A 12,906-nucleotide genomic window follows, 5' to 3' on the forward strand; every position below is an offset into this window, starting at 1 on the left:
AACAGAGAAAGACCCTTGAAATTATGCTCTTGTACAGTAGTACTATTATTTAATTTCATCAATTCTCCCATAAGAGAGTGTAGTCCAACAAAGGTAGACTTGAACAAATGGAGAAATCACTTGATCTTGTTAAGGACATTTTAATATCATGAAAGTGTCCATTTGCCCCCAAATTAATTTTAACACAATATCAATAAAAATACCTACAAGCATTTATATTGAACTGTACAAGTTGATCCTAAAATTGATAAAAACAGTGAACCCTAATATAAACTATAATTAATAGTACAATTATAATGATATTCTTCTATCAACTGTAATAAGACTAAGGAAAAGTGATGATAATAAGGGTGCATATGGGACCTCTTTATTTTTTGCATGATTTTTCTGTAAACCCGAACTGTTCTAATAAAAAATATTTTAAAAAACTAAGCTTGAGTAAAATTATTATATGACTAATAGTGACAAGAAATTAAAAATTCATTATTCTAACTATGTATTCTTAACTCATACCTTCTAATGTTTTAATCTTTTTATCTCCCCAAACATATATATATGACCCTAAGAATTAAACTATACAAGTTTCCTTCAGCAAAAAGTTGTATCTCTTTCAAGTCAAACCATGCACTTGAAAAGTCTTATTTGAAAACTTCCTACTTTATGCCCTCACCATAGCCTCTTCATACCTCTATCACAACACTTATCTTTTATTGAACATTAATTTTTACTCATTCATCAAGCATTTATTGACTACTCACTATGGGTCAAGACTTTAATACTAATTGATAACAATACAAAGACAACTAAGAAATGATCCCTACCCTCAAGGTCACACAGAAGATAATTATAATACATAAAAAGACAAGTATAATAACAAAATGTTAAGTAAAATAATAAAAATGAACAGGGTATTATAATGGGAGCAAAAAGTAAGCCATCTAGTCAATCTATAGGAACAGGAGAAGGCTTCCTGCAGGCTGATGACTGAGCTGAGTCTACAAAGACAAATTAGAGACAGCCAAGTAAAAGGGAGCATGGATGGTGGGGGAAAATGCCAGGAAAAAGCAGTGAGGTGAGAAATTTCATATTTCTTCAAGGAATAATGTGCAGGTCCATGTTGGTGAGCATAAAGTATAAGGCAGAGAACAGAGGCTGGAGAGTCAGCAAGATCATATCACAAGGGCCTTGTAAGACATGGAAAAACTTTAATCCTATGGGTTATGGGAAGCCATTGAAGACTGTTCAGTTGAAATGAGAGGTGAAGGCCTGTATAAAGTAGAGCAAGAAGAAAATTGGAGAAATATTTACAGCCTTTGGAGACTAACTGGATAGTAGGTGAGTGGTTGAAGAACTAAGGAAAGTTAAGAAAACTCAGATATTTTAAGCATGAATTACTGGATCAATTATGATACAACTAGAATAGAATATAAAGAAAAAGAGGAATCCTTTGGAGGAAGCTGATGAGTTCACTTTGAACATGCTGAGTTTGAGATATTTGTACATAAGTCTCCAGTAGTCAACAATATATGGAAAGTAGGTGAGATCACAAAAGGAGAAAATCATCCAGGGAGAGTCAAGGAGAGAGAAGAGTGGGTTCCAGCCAGGTAGGGAGAAAGGAAAAAATAAGTCAGAGAACCAGAATAATAAATACAATGTAATAAAAAAGAAATGAATGACTAGCAATATCAAAATCAACCTGAATTGTCACTTTTTTTTTTTCTTTCAGCCATTCTAATAAGTATGTAGTGATATCTCACAGTGGTTTTAATTTACATTTCTCTGATGGCTAGTGATGATGATAATCTTTCATGTGCTTATTTGTCTTTTTTTTTTTTATGATTGTGATTTTGGTTTCATGTCTAAGAACTCTTTGCCTAGTCCCAGGCTTTCTTCTAAAAGCTTTATTTAGTTTTACATTTCTCCTATGATTTCTTCTAAAAGTTTTTTATAGTTTGAAGTTTTACATTTAAACCTATGATCATATTTAGTTAATATTTGTACAAAGTGTGAAGTTTAGGTGAAGGTTTTGTTGCTGTTTGGTTATTTGTTTGGCTTTTGTTTGTGATTATGGATGTCTCATTGCTCCTCACCAATTGTTGAAAACACTATTATTCTTCCATTGAAATGCCTTTGCAGTTTTATTAATAATGAGTTGGTTGGCTATTGACCAGGGAACTTCTGGAAAAGATGGCAGGGCAGGGAGTTGCAGGACTCAATCCTCCCACCAAAACAACAGTTAAACAGGAAGCAATTGTCTGAAACAACTCTTGAAACTCCAGAGGCTAGAAAACACTACATAGCAACCAGGAAAAAGCAGGAAGAAGAGGCTGATAAATCATGGTAAAGAACTGTAAATTGCTCTCTCCATACCAGTGGCTACCAGTACCCATTCCCCTCTCATGACAGGCCACTATAGGGTTCAGATGCTGACTATTGGCTAGTGAAAGAAAGGGACCTAAAAATCCTCTTCCCCAGGTACAGGGTTGGGCATGGGCAAACACTGACATGGCTTTTGATTAGCAAAATGGGATCACTGGACCCCAGCTCTGAGGGCAGCCATTGTTTCAACCCTCCCTGGACAGGACTGGAGGCAGAGGAGATTTAAAGAGGCAGTGCTTTCTCAGCCATAGGTGGTACAGTTAGCTGAAGGGCTGCATTTAGTGGGCAGGTCAGGAAAGCTCAGCTTTGAGGAGCTGTCAGAGAAGCTTTTTGTGCCCTCTGACCCCTACCACAGGATACTTTGGAGACAGTCTGCTTCTCCTTCAAGGATCGCTGGTTCTGTTTTGGTTGGGAAAGCCTGACTTGGGAAAGTCCTCCCAGGGTGACCATCCTCCTAGAATTTGCCCTCCAGGCAAAAGCAGCATGAACCAAGAAAGGAGTGAAAAAAACTATAGAGATAAACAGTCTGGGACCTGTTGACTTCAAATGCCCAGAATAGGGAGGTTGTGTCAACTGGAAAACAAAGGGGACAACCAAAGGCCTGTAAAAGAGCTAACAAGCAAAAGTCCAAGACAAAACAGAGGTCCAGAAAAACAGAAAACCCTGCATACAACATTTGTCTTGGGCAGACCTTCCTGATAGGGGGCTGAAGCTCAAGAAAATCTCTGGCTTATCACCAACTGGTTACAAAAAGAAACAGAAATCCCAGAAAGTAAATCCAAGAGTTAGCATTTTTAAAAAGTTAAAATATAGTGTACAACAAGAGTACAAGACAAAGAAATAAGAAATGATGGTTCATCAAAGGGAAGAGAATAAAAATCCAAAATACAAGAAAGAACATCAGACTGTGGACATACTGAACAAAGACTTAAAAATCATCACAAAAATGCCCAAGGAGCTGAAGTAAAATACAGAAGAAAAACTAAAGGATACACAGTAAATCAATGAATGAGTAATATGAGAATCTTAGTAAAGAGATAGAAATTTTCAAAAGAAACCAAATGGAATTACTAGAGATGAAGACCAAAATAACTGAAATGAGAAACTTCCAGGAGGATTTCAACAACAGATTGAGGCTGGCAAAAGAAAAAAAATCAGTAAACCTGAGGACAAGACAACTGAGATGAGTCAGGCTGAGTAGGAAAGAAAAAAAGAATTTTAAAAACCAAAAAGAACCTAATACACATCTACATACCATCAGGCCTACCAATATACACATTATGGGAATCCCAGAAGGGGAAGAGAAAAAGGAACAGAAGAAATATTCAAGAAGTAATGACACAGAACTTCCTAAACCTAGCAAAAGACATGAATATGCACATCCAAGCCCAGAGAACACCAAACAGGATAAACATGAAGAAAAACACACCCCATCATGTATTGGTCAAACTCCTGAATTCAAAGGACAAGGAGAGAGTTCTGAAAGCTGCAAGAGAAAAGAAACGTATTACATAAAAGAGAGTCCAATTAGACTGAATGGCAGTTTCTCACCAGAAACCACGGAGGCAAGAAGGCAATGAGTTGAAATACTTAAAGTGCTGAAAGAAAACAACTGCCAGACATGAATTCTGTATCCAGTGAAACTCTCTTTCAAAAATGAGGGAGAGATTAAGACATTCCCGCCCCCACCCCCTGACCCGCCTCCGGCTCCTACCCTCCCAATCCAACCTCTGATCCATTTAGTAAAAAGGTGCCTGTGTCTGGCAGAACCAGTGTGAGACCAAGACAGAATCCTTCCCCTCTGCCCTGATAATCAAGAGTTTTGGCCGGAACGTTGAGTGCACACCGAGATAGTGCCAAGCCAGACGAAAAGCACAGACTATGGCGCTAAAACAGGTTAATAAGGAACTTAGTGATTTGGCCCAAGTCCCCCCAGCACAATGTTCTGCAGGTCCGGTTGGAGATGATATGTTTCACTGGCAAGCCACAATTATGGGACCTAATGACAGCCCATATCAAGGCGGTGAATTCTTTTTGACAATTCATTTTCCTACAGGCTACTCCTTCAAACCACCTAAGTTGCATTTACAACAAGAATTTATCATCCAAATATTAACAGTAATGGCAGCATTTGTCTCGATATTCTAAGATCACGGTGGTCTCCTGCTTTAACTATTTCTAAAGTTCTTTTATCCATTTGTTCACTGCTATGTGATCTGAACCCAGATGACCCTTAGTGCCAAAGATTGCACAGATTTATAAAACAGACAGAGATAAGTACAACAGAATACCTCGGGAATGGACTCAGAAGTATGCCATGTGATGCTACATTAAAGTCAGAATAACCTCCATTATAGCTGGAATAAACGTTAAATTACTGTTCCTTTTTTGATTTTCTTATCCGGCTGCTCCCCTATCAGACCTCATCTTTTTTAATTTTATTTTTTTGTTTACCTCCCTCCATTCATTCACATGCTCATCTGAGAAGACTTAAGTTCTTCCAGCTTTGGACAATAACTGCTTTTAGAAACTGTAAAGTAGTTACAAGAGAACAATTGCCCAAGATTCAGAATTTTTTTAAAAAATGGAGCATGTGTATTATGTGGCCAATGTCTTCACTCTAACTTGGTTATAAGACTAAAACCATTCCTCACTGCTCTAACATGCTGAAGAAGGCATCTGAGGGGGAGTGGGGTGGATGTTCAGTTGTCACGTGAAAGGAAGCAGCATTACTATAGCAGCATCCATTCTTTAAGCCTTCCACTGTTAGAGATTTGAGGTTACATGATATACTTTATGCTCATAATTGATGTGGCTGGAGAATTGGTATTGAATTTACAGCATCAACAGAACAGAAAATGTGATGTATTTTATGCATGTCAATAAAGGAATGACCTGCTATTGTTCTAAGAGAATGGAAATTGGAAGTCAAACACCCTTTGTATTCCAAAATAGGGTCTCAAACATTTTGTAATTTTCATTTAAATTGTTAGGAATCTTGGAGCTATTAATCTATCTTCCAATACACTGTTTAATATAGCACTGAATAAATGAAGCAAGTTGTCAATGGATGAGTGATCAACTAATAGCTCTGCTAGTAATTGATTTATTTTTCTTCAATAAAGTTGCATAAACCAAAAAAAAAAAAAAAGCATTCCCAGATAAACAAAAGCTGAGGAAGTTCATCACCACTAGCAATGCCCTAAAAGCAATGCTAAAGGGAGTTCTTTTTTTTAAAGATTTATTTATTTATTTGTTTCTCTTCCTTCCCCCCCCCCCCTCCCCCAGTTGTCTGTTCTCTGTGTATATTTTGCTGTGTGTTTTTCTTTGTCCGCTTCTGTTGCTGTCAGCAGTACAGGGAATCTGTGTTTCTTTTTGTTGCGTCATCTTGTAGTGTCAGCTCTCCATGTATGCAGCACCATTCCTGGGCAGGCTGCTCTTTCTTTCGTACTGGGCGGCTCTCCTTACGGGGCGCACTCCTTGCACGTGGGGCTACCCCACGCGGGAGACACCCCTGCATGGCAGGGCACTCCTTGTGCGCATTAGCACTGCACGTGGGCCAGCTGCACATGGGTCAAGGAGGCCCCCCGGGGTTTGAACCACGGACCTTCCATGTGGTAGACGGATGCCCTTACCACTGGGCCAAGTCTGCTTCCCTAAAGGGAGTTGAGTTCTTCACACTGAAAAGAAGTGACACTAGGCAGAGGTTCAAAATAGCATAAAGAAATAAAGATCTGTGGTAAAGATAACCATGTAGGTAATTATAAACACCACTATTATTGTATTGTTTGTTTTTTAAGATTTATTTTTTATTTATTTCTCTCCCCTTCCCCTTTTCACCCCCCACTGTCTGCTCTCTGTGCCCATTCACTGTGTGTTCTGTGTTCGCTTGCATTCTTGTCAGTGGCACCAGGAATCTGTGTCTCCTTTTGTTGCATTATTATGCTGCATCAGCTCTCTGTGTGTGTGGTGGCACTCCTGGGCAGACTGTGCTTTTTTCGTGCAGGACAGCTCTCCTTGCAGGGGTGTACTCCTTGCATGTGGGGTTCCCCTATGCAGGGGGCACCCCAGCGTGGCATGGCACTCCTTGCACACATCAGCACTGCATGTGGCCAGTTCACCACACAGGTCAGGAGGCCCAGGGTTCAAACCTAGGTTTGGTATGGTAGGTGGATGCTCTATCAGTTGAGCCAAATCCACTTCCCTATATTGTTTTTAATATATAACCCTACTTCTGACTTCCTACAAGTGCTAAAATGTAATTACATAAAAAATAATGATAAATCTAGGGTTTGTACATACAATGTACAAAGATATAAGTTGTAACAAGTACAAAAATTGGTGGGAGGACAGAGGTGAATATGTGCATGATATTAAAGTTAAGTTGGTATCAACCAAATATAATTGTTATATATTATGGATGCTAAATTTTAATCCCATAGTAACCTCAAGGAAATATATGAAAAATATATCCAGATAGAAATGAGAAGGCACTCACTATGGTACAACCCAAGAAAGAAAAGTATAAAAGTAGTTTTTTATGGATGTGAGGGACAGAAAAGGTATGAGAATTACAAAGGCTGAACAGCAAAAATGGCAGAAGAAAGACCTATATTATCAGTAGTGACTTCAAATGTAAATGGATTAAACACTCCTGTCACAAGGCAGAGATAGGGAGACTTGATTCAAAAAGCATGACCCAACTATCTGCAACCTGCAAAAAACTCACCTTAAAGTAAAAAATTCAGTGGTTGAGGATGAAAGGATTGAAAAAATTATACCATACTGGTAGTAACAAAAAGAGAGCTGGGATGGCTATATAAATCTTAGACAAAATAGACTTAAAGTCTAAAACAGTTAAGAGGAACAAAAATGGTTGTTTCATACTGATAAAGGGGATAATTCAACAGGAAGATGCAACAACTATCAATATATATGTACCAAACAGCAGAGCCCAAAATATACTGATATAAACATTGACAGATTTGAAGACATAAATTAAAGATTCCACAATAATAGTAGGAGTCTTTAACATACCACACTCAATAATGGATAGGAGAAGTGAACTTGGCTCAATGGATAGAGCATCCGCCTACCACATGGGAGGTCCATGGTTCAAACCCAGGGCCTCCTTGACCCATGTGGAGCTGGCCCACATGCAGTGCTGATGCACGCAAGGAGTGCTATGCCACACAGGGGTGTCCCCTGCATAGGGGAGCCCATGCACAAGGAATGCACCCCATAAGGAGAGCCCTCCAGCACGAAAGAAAATTCAGCTTGCCCAGGAGTGGCAGCCGCACACACGGAGAGCTGATGCAGCACAATGATGCAACAAAAAGAAACAGATTCCCGGTGCCGCTGACAAGAATAGAAGTGGACACAAAGGAAAACACAGCGAATGGACACAGCAGAACACACGCAAATGGACACAGAGAACAGACTCCTGGGGTGGGGGGGTTGGCAAGGGAAGAGAAACAAATAAAAATAAATCTTAAAAAATAAAAATAACAATAATGGCTAGAACACCTAGTCAGCAGATCAGTAACAAAGTACAGGACTTGAATGATACACTAAACCAATGATACCTACCAGACATATAGAACACTGTACCCAACAAAAGCAGAATACACATTTTTCTCAATTGCACATAGATCATTCTCCAGGATAGACCATATGTTGGGTCACAAAGCAAGTCTCAATTAATTAAAAAATACTGAAATCATGCAATGTATATTTTCCAACCACAGCAGAATGAAACTAGAAATCAGTAACACAGTGCGGATATGACTCAAGCAGTTGAGCACCTGCTTTCCACATGGGAGGTCCTGGGTTCAGTCCCTGGTACCTCCTAAAAAAAAAAAAAAAAACTCAGGGGAGTTGATGTGGCTCAGTGGTTAAGAGACAGTTTCCCACATATGAGGTCCCAGGTTCAATCCCCAGTCCTGGTGCCACGAAAAAAAAAAAAAGAAAGAAAGAAAGAAAAAAAGAAATCAGTAACAGAGAGAGAAATGCAAAATTCACAAATATGTGGAAATTAAACAACATTTTCTTAAAGAACCAATGGTTAAAGAGAAAATAAGAAGTGAAGTTAGGAAGTATCTTGAGGTAAATGAAAATGAAAATATAACATACTGAAACTTAAGGGATATAGTAAAGAGAATGCAATGAGGGAAATTTATTCCTCTAAATCAGGGATTCTTATCAAGGAGTCTGTGAGCTTGAATTGAAATTCAAAAAAACATATTCTTTGTGGGGATGTGTTGGTGCGAGTGTGATATAATTATTAAATAAGGCACCCTATAATGTGGACTTAGTAAGAGGTCCCTGATTTTCACCTGACTGGCAAAAGGATCCATGGAACATAAATGGTTAAGAAACCCTGCTCTAAATGTTTACATTTAAAAAAAGAAGAAAGACTTAAAATCAGAGACATAACCATAAAACTGGAAGAACTAGAAAAAGAATAACAAAATAACCCCAAAACAAACATTAGAAGAAAATAATAGATTAGATCAGAGATAAATGAAATAGAAACAAACCAAAAAATGGAGAGAATCAACAAAACCAAAAGCTGATTTTTTAAAATATCAATAAAATCAACACACCTGAGCTAGACTGACAAAGAATAAAGAGAAAATAAGAAATGAAAAGGAAGACATTACTACTGACATCGATGAAATAAAAAGGACTATAAGTGGGCACTATTAACAAATATATGCAAATAAATTAGATAACCTAGATTAAATGGACAAATTCTTAAAAATACACAAACTACCTACACGTAACTCTAAAAGAAACAGAAGAGGACAACTAGCAAGATGGTGGCAGAGTAAGAGGCTCCTGGAGTGAGCTCTGCTACAACACAGTTAACAATCACACAGAGCTATCTAAAGCACCAGTTTGGGGGCTCCAAGAGACCAGAAGAGCATCCTGCAACATCCTTGAAGAATGGAGGCTGCCCATCTGCAGAGAAGATTCGTAAGTAGAGCACTCCACACCCTGAAGGCCAGTCCCCATCCTCCACTGGCAGCACAAGCTGCCTAGGGAGCTATTCCATGGCTGGAATTATAAGCTCCCCTTCCCAAAAATGGGAGAAAGAGATGACTGTGCACCAACTTCAGCTACTGATTAGTAATTCTGGTGGGCTAAATTATAATCCTAAGAAAAACTAAACTTTGAACTTGTCCAAGTCAGGAAGAGGCTTGTAAGCCACCATTTTAACTCTGCCCCTGGCAGGAGGGAGCAGGGCTGACTAAAAATCACAGTGCCGGTAGGGACCAGCTTCTTTACAACCAAATCAGATTGCAGCTCTAGCCTAAGCCCCAGCCCCACCTCCTGCAGAAAGGAAACTAGGGTGACCTGTGCCAGCATCTCCTGGAAAATATGACCACACTGCAAAGGTCAGTGATCATCCTACTCTGGCAGCACAAGACAGCTCAGAAGCTATTCCGTGGCTGAAAGTGGAAGATCCATTTCCCAAAAACAGGGGAGGAAGAGATGGTTGGCAACCAATTTCAGATACTGATTAGTAAATTTGCCTCACTAAAGAATAACTCCAAGAACAGGTAAAGTCTGAACCTGTCCAAGTCAGAAAGAGTCTGGTAGCCACCATTTTAATTCTGCCCCCAGCATGAGGGGAAGCCAGACCAAATAAAAACCACAGTGAAAGTAGGGACTGGCTTCTTTCACCCAGATCAGCCTGCAGACATGGCCTAGGCTTCAGCCCCACCTCTGGCAAGGAGGAGGCTGGTGGGTCCTGCACCAGCCTATCCAGGTAACTGCGGGTAAACCTGGATGGCACGGACTAATAATCATAAGTCTTTTGGGGCAACTGCAGTCATCTTGGACTCTCACTGCATAGATTGCTACCCATACCTGCAGCTCCATCCCTGCCCCAGGCAGAGGAGAAAGGGAAATGAAGTTTCATCAGTCTCTCTGGGGAACTACAGCCTATGTGTGCATGACTTGGATTATTCCACAGAGCTGTGACTCTGTCCCTGCCACTGGAAAAGGAGAAAATTGGGAGAAGCTTCATCGGTCCCTGGGGCAATGTGGGCAACTTGAGCCTCCATGGCTTACAGCACTAACTATGTCCTTGGCTCCTACTACACAACCATCAAGGGAGAAAGAGCAAGGAAGCCCTAAACTAAAGAGAGAAACTGCACCCAGAATAAATACATCTGGTAAGCCAGATGCCAAGACACCAAGAAAAAATTACAATTCACACCAAGAAACAGGAAGATACAGTCCAGTTAAAGGAACAAGACAAGCCTCCAGATGATATAAGGGAGTTGAAACAACTAATCATAAATGTTCAAACAAATCTTCTAAATAAATTCAATGAGATGGCTAAAGTGATTTAGGATATTAAGAAGATATTGAATGAGCACAAAGAAGAATTTAGAGAATATTTCTGAAGAATTTGGTGTACAGAAATTAGCTATATGAACTCAATAAATCCTCCAGGCAAACTTTTGAATTCCAATATATATATATTTCACTTCCAGTATGTGATTGAAATATTAGCACAAGCTAATAAATATTACATTTTATTTCTTTTTAATTATTTTTATATTTGAAGAAACTTTAGCTTACATAAATGTTACATAAAAAATATAGTGCAAAATATAGGGGATAAAGGTTACATTTTAATGTTAACTCTCCCCTAAAAATAAGGTATGAAACAGGGAAACTAAAGAAAGATGAGGCATTATTGTGTTGTTTTACTACCAACCAATACAGGGAAAAAGTCAAATAAACATGAGCCTATAAATGTAAAAAAAAAAAAAAAAGAAAGAAAGAAAGCATACATAGAAAAATAGCAGATCTTAAGGGAATGAAAGGCATAATAAATGAAATTAAAAATACATTGCAATCATATAATAGCAGATTTGAAGAGACAGAAAAAGGATTGCTGAGTTTGAAGAAATGGCCTCTGAAAGCAAATATACAAAAGAACAGATGAAAAACAGAAAAAAATTGAACAAGGTCTAAGGGAACTAAACAACCACAAGAGAAGTACAAACATACGTGTCATGGTTGTCCCAGAAGGAGAAGAGAAGGGAAAAGGGACAGATGGAATATTTGAAGAAATAATGGTAGAAAATTTCCCAACCCTATCGAAGGTGCAAAAGTAATTGCAGTGTTTCATTGCTGAAATTTGCCATTTGCTATTGGCATACATTCCTAAATAAATGGTTATGTTATACATCATTTTAATGCACATTTCTCATTTTATGTTTTTTTGCTAATGACTTATTACTTGCTGTTTATTTTATTGCTATTTTAGACTATGGAAATGATGTTGGACAAAAAGCAAATTCAAGCAATATTCTTGTTTGAGTTCAAAATGGGCCATAAAGCAGTGGAGACATTTCACAATATCAATAATGCCTTTGGCCCAGGAACTGCTAATGAACGTACAGTGCAGTTGTGTTTCAAGAAGTTTTGCAAAGGGAGCCTTGAAGATGAGGAGCTTAGTGGCCGGACATTGTAAGTTGGCAGCTACAAATTGAGAGCAGTCATCAAAGCTGATCCTCTTAAACGACACAAGAAGTTGCCACAGAACTCAACATCATCCATTCTACAGTCATTCAGCATTTGAAGCAAATTGAAAAGGTGAAAAAGCTCAAAAAGTGGGTGCCTCATGAGCTGACCAAAAATTTTAAAAATCATCATTTTGAAGTGTCATCTTCTCTTATTGTACGTAACAACATGAATCATTTCTCAATCAGATTGTGATGTGCAATGAAAAGTTTATTTTTTATGACATCTGCTGATGACCAGCTCAGTGGCTGGACTGAAAAGAAGCTCCAAAGCACTTTCAAAAGCCAAACCTGCACCAAAAAAGGCCATGGTGGGGTAGTCTGCTGCCGGTCTGATCCACTACAGCTTTCTGAATCCTGGCAAAACCATTACATCTGAGAAGTATGCTCAGCAAATCGATGAGATGCATGGAAAACTGCAACACCTGTAGCCAGCACTGGTCAACAGAAAGGGCCCAATTCTTCTCTCAACCACGTTGCACAACGAAAACTTCAAAAGTTGAACAAATTGGGCTATGAAGTTTTGCCTCATCCACCATATTCACCTAACCTGTAACCAACCAACTACCACTTCTTCAAGTATCTCAACAACTTTTTGCAGGGAAAATGCTTCCACAGCCAGCAGGATGCAGAAAATGCTTTCCAAGAGTTTATCGAGTCCTGAAGCATGGACTTTTACACTACAGAAATAAACAAACTTATTTCTCATTGGCAAAAATGAGTTGTTTATAATGGTTCCTACTTTGATTAATAAAGATGTGTTTGAGCCTAGTTATAATGATTTAAACTTCATGGTCTGAAACTGCAATTCCTTTTACACCAACCTAATAAATATCCATGTCCAAGAAGTACAACGTACTCCCATTGGAATAAATCTGAATAGACCACCCCAAGACACATACTAATCAGAATATCAAATGCCAAAGACAAAGAGATAATTCTGAGAGCAGCAAGAGAAAAGCAAAGCATAACATAGAAGGGA

The 12,906-nt window shown here is 38.7% G+C and overlaps 1 protein-coding gene across 1 annotated transcript in view; it reads right to left on the minus strand.

Annotated features, from left to right (window-relative positions):
- Positions 1–12,906, minus strand: part of DNAH12 (dynein axonemal heavy chain 12) — a 377,830-nt gene that overhangs the window by 330,904 nt on the left and 34,020 nt on the right. The gene's annotated exons all lie outside the window — the stretch shown is intronic.

This window comes from Dasypus novemcinctus, chromosome 26, assembly GCF_030445035.2.
Source record: "Dasypus novemcinctus isolate mDasNov1 chromosome 26, mDasNov1.1.hap2, whole genome shotgun sequence".
In the NCBI taxonomy this organism is placed as follows: Eukaryota; Metazoa; Chordata; class Mammalia; order Cingulata; family Dasypodidae; genus Dasypus; species Dasypus novemcinctus.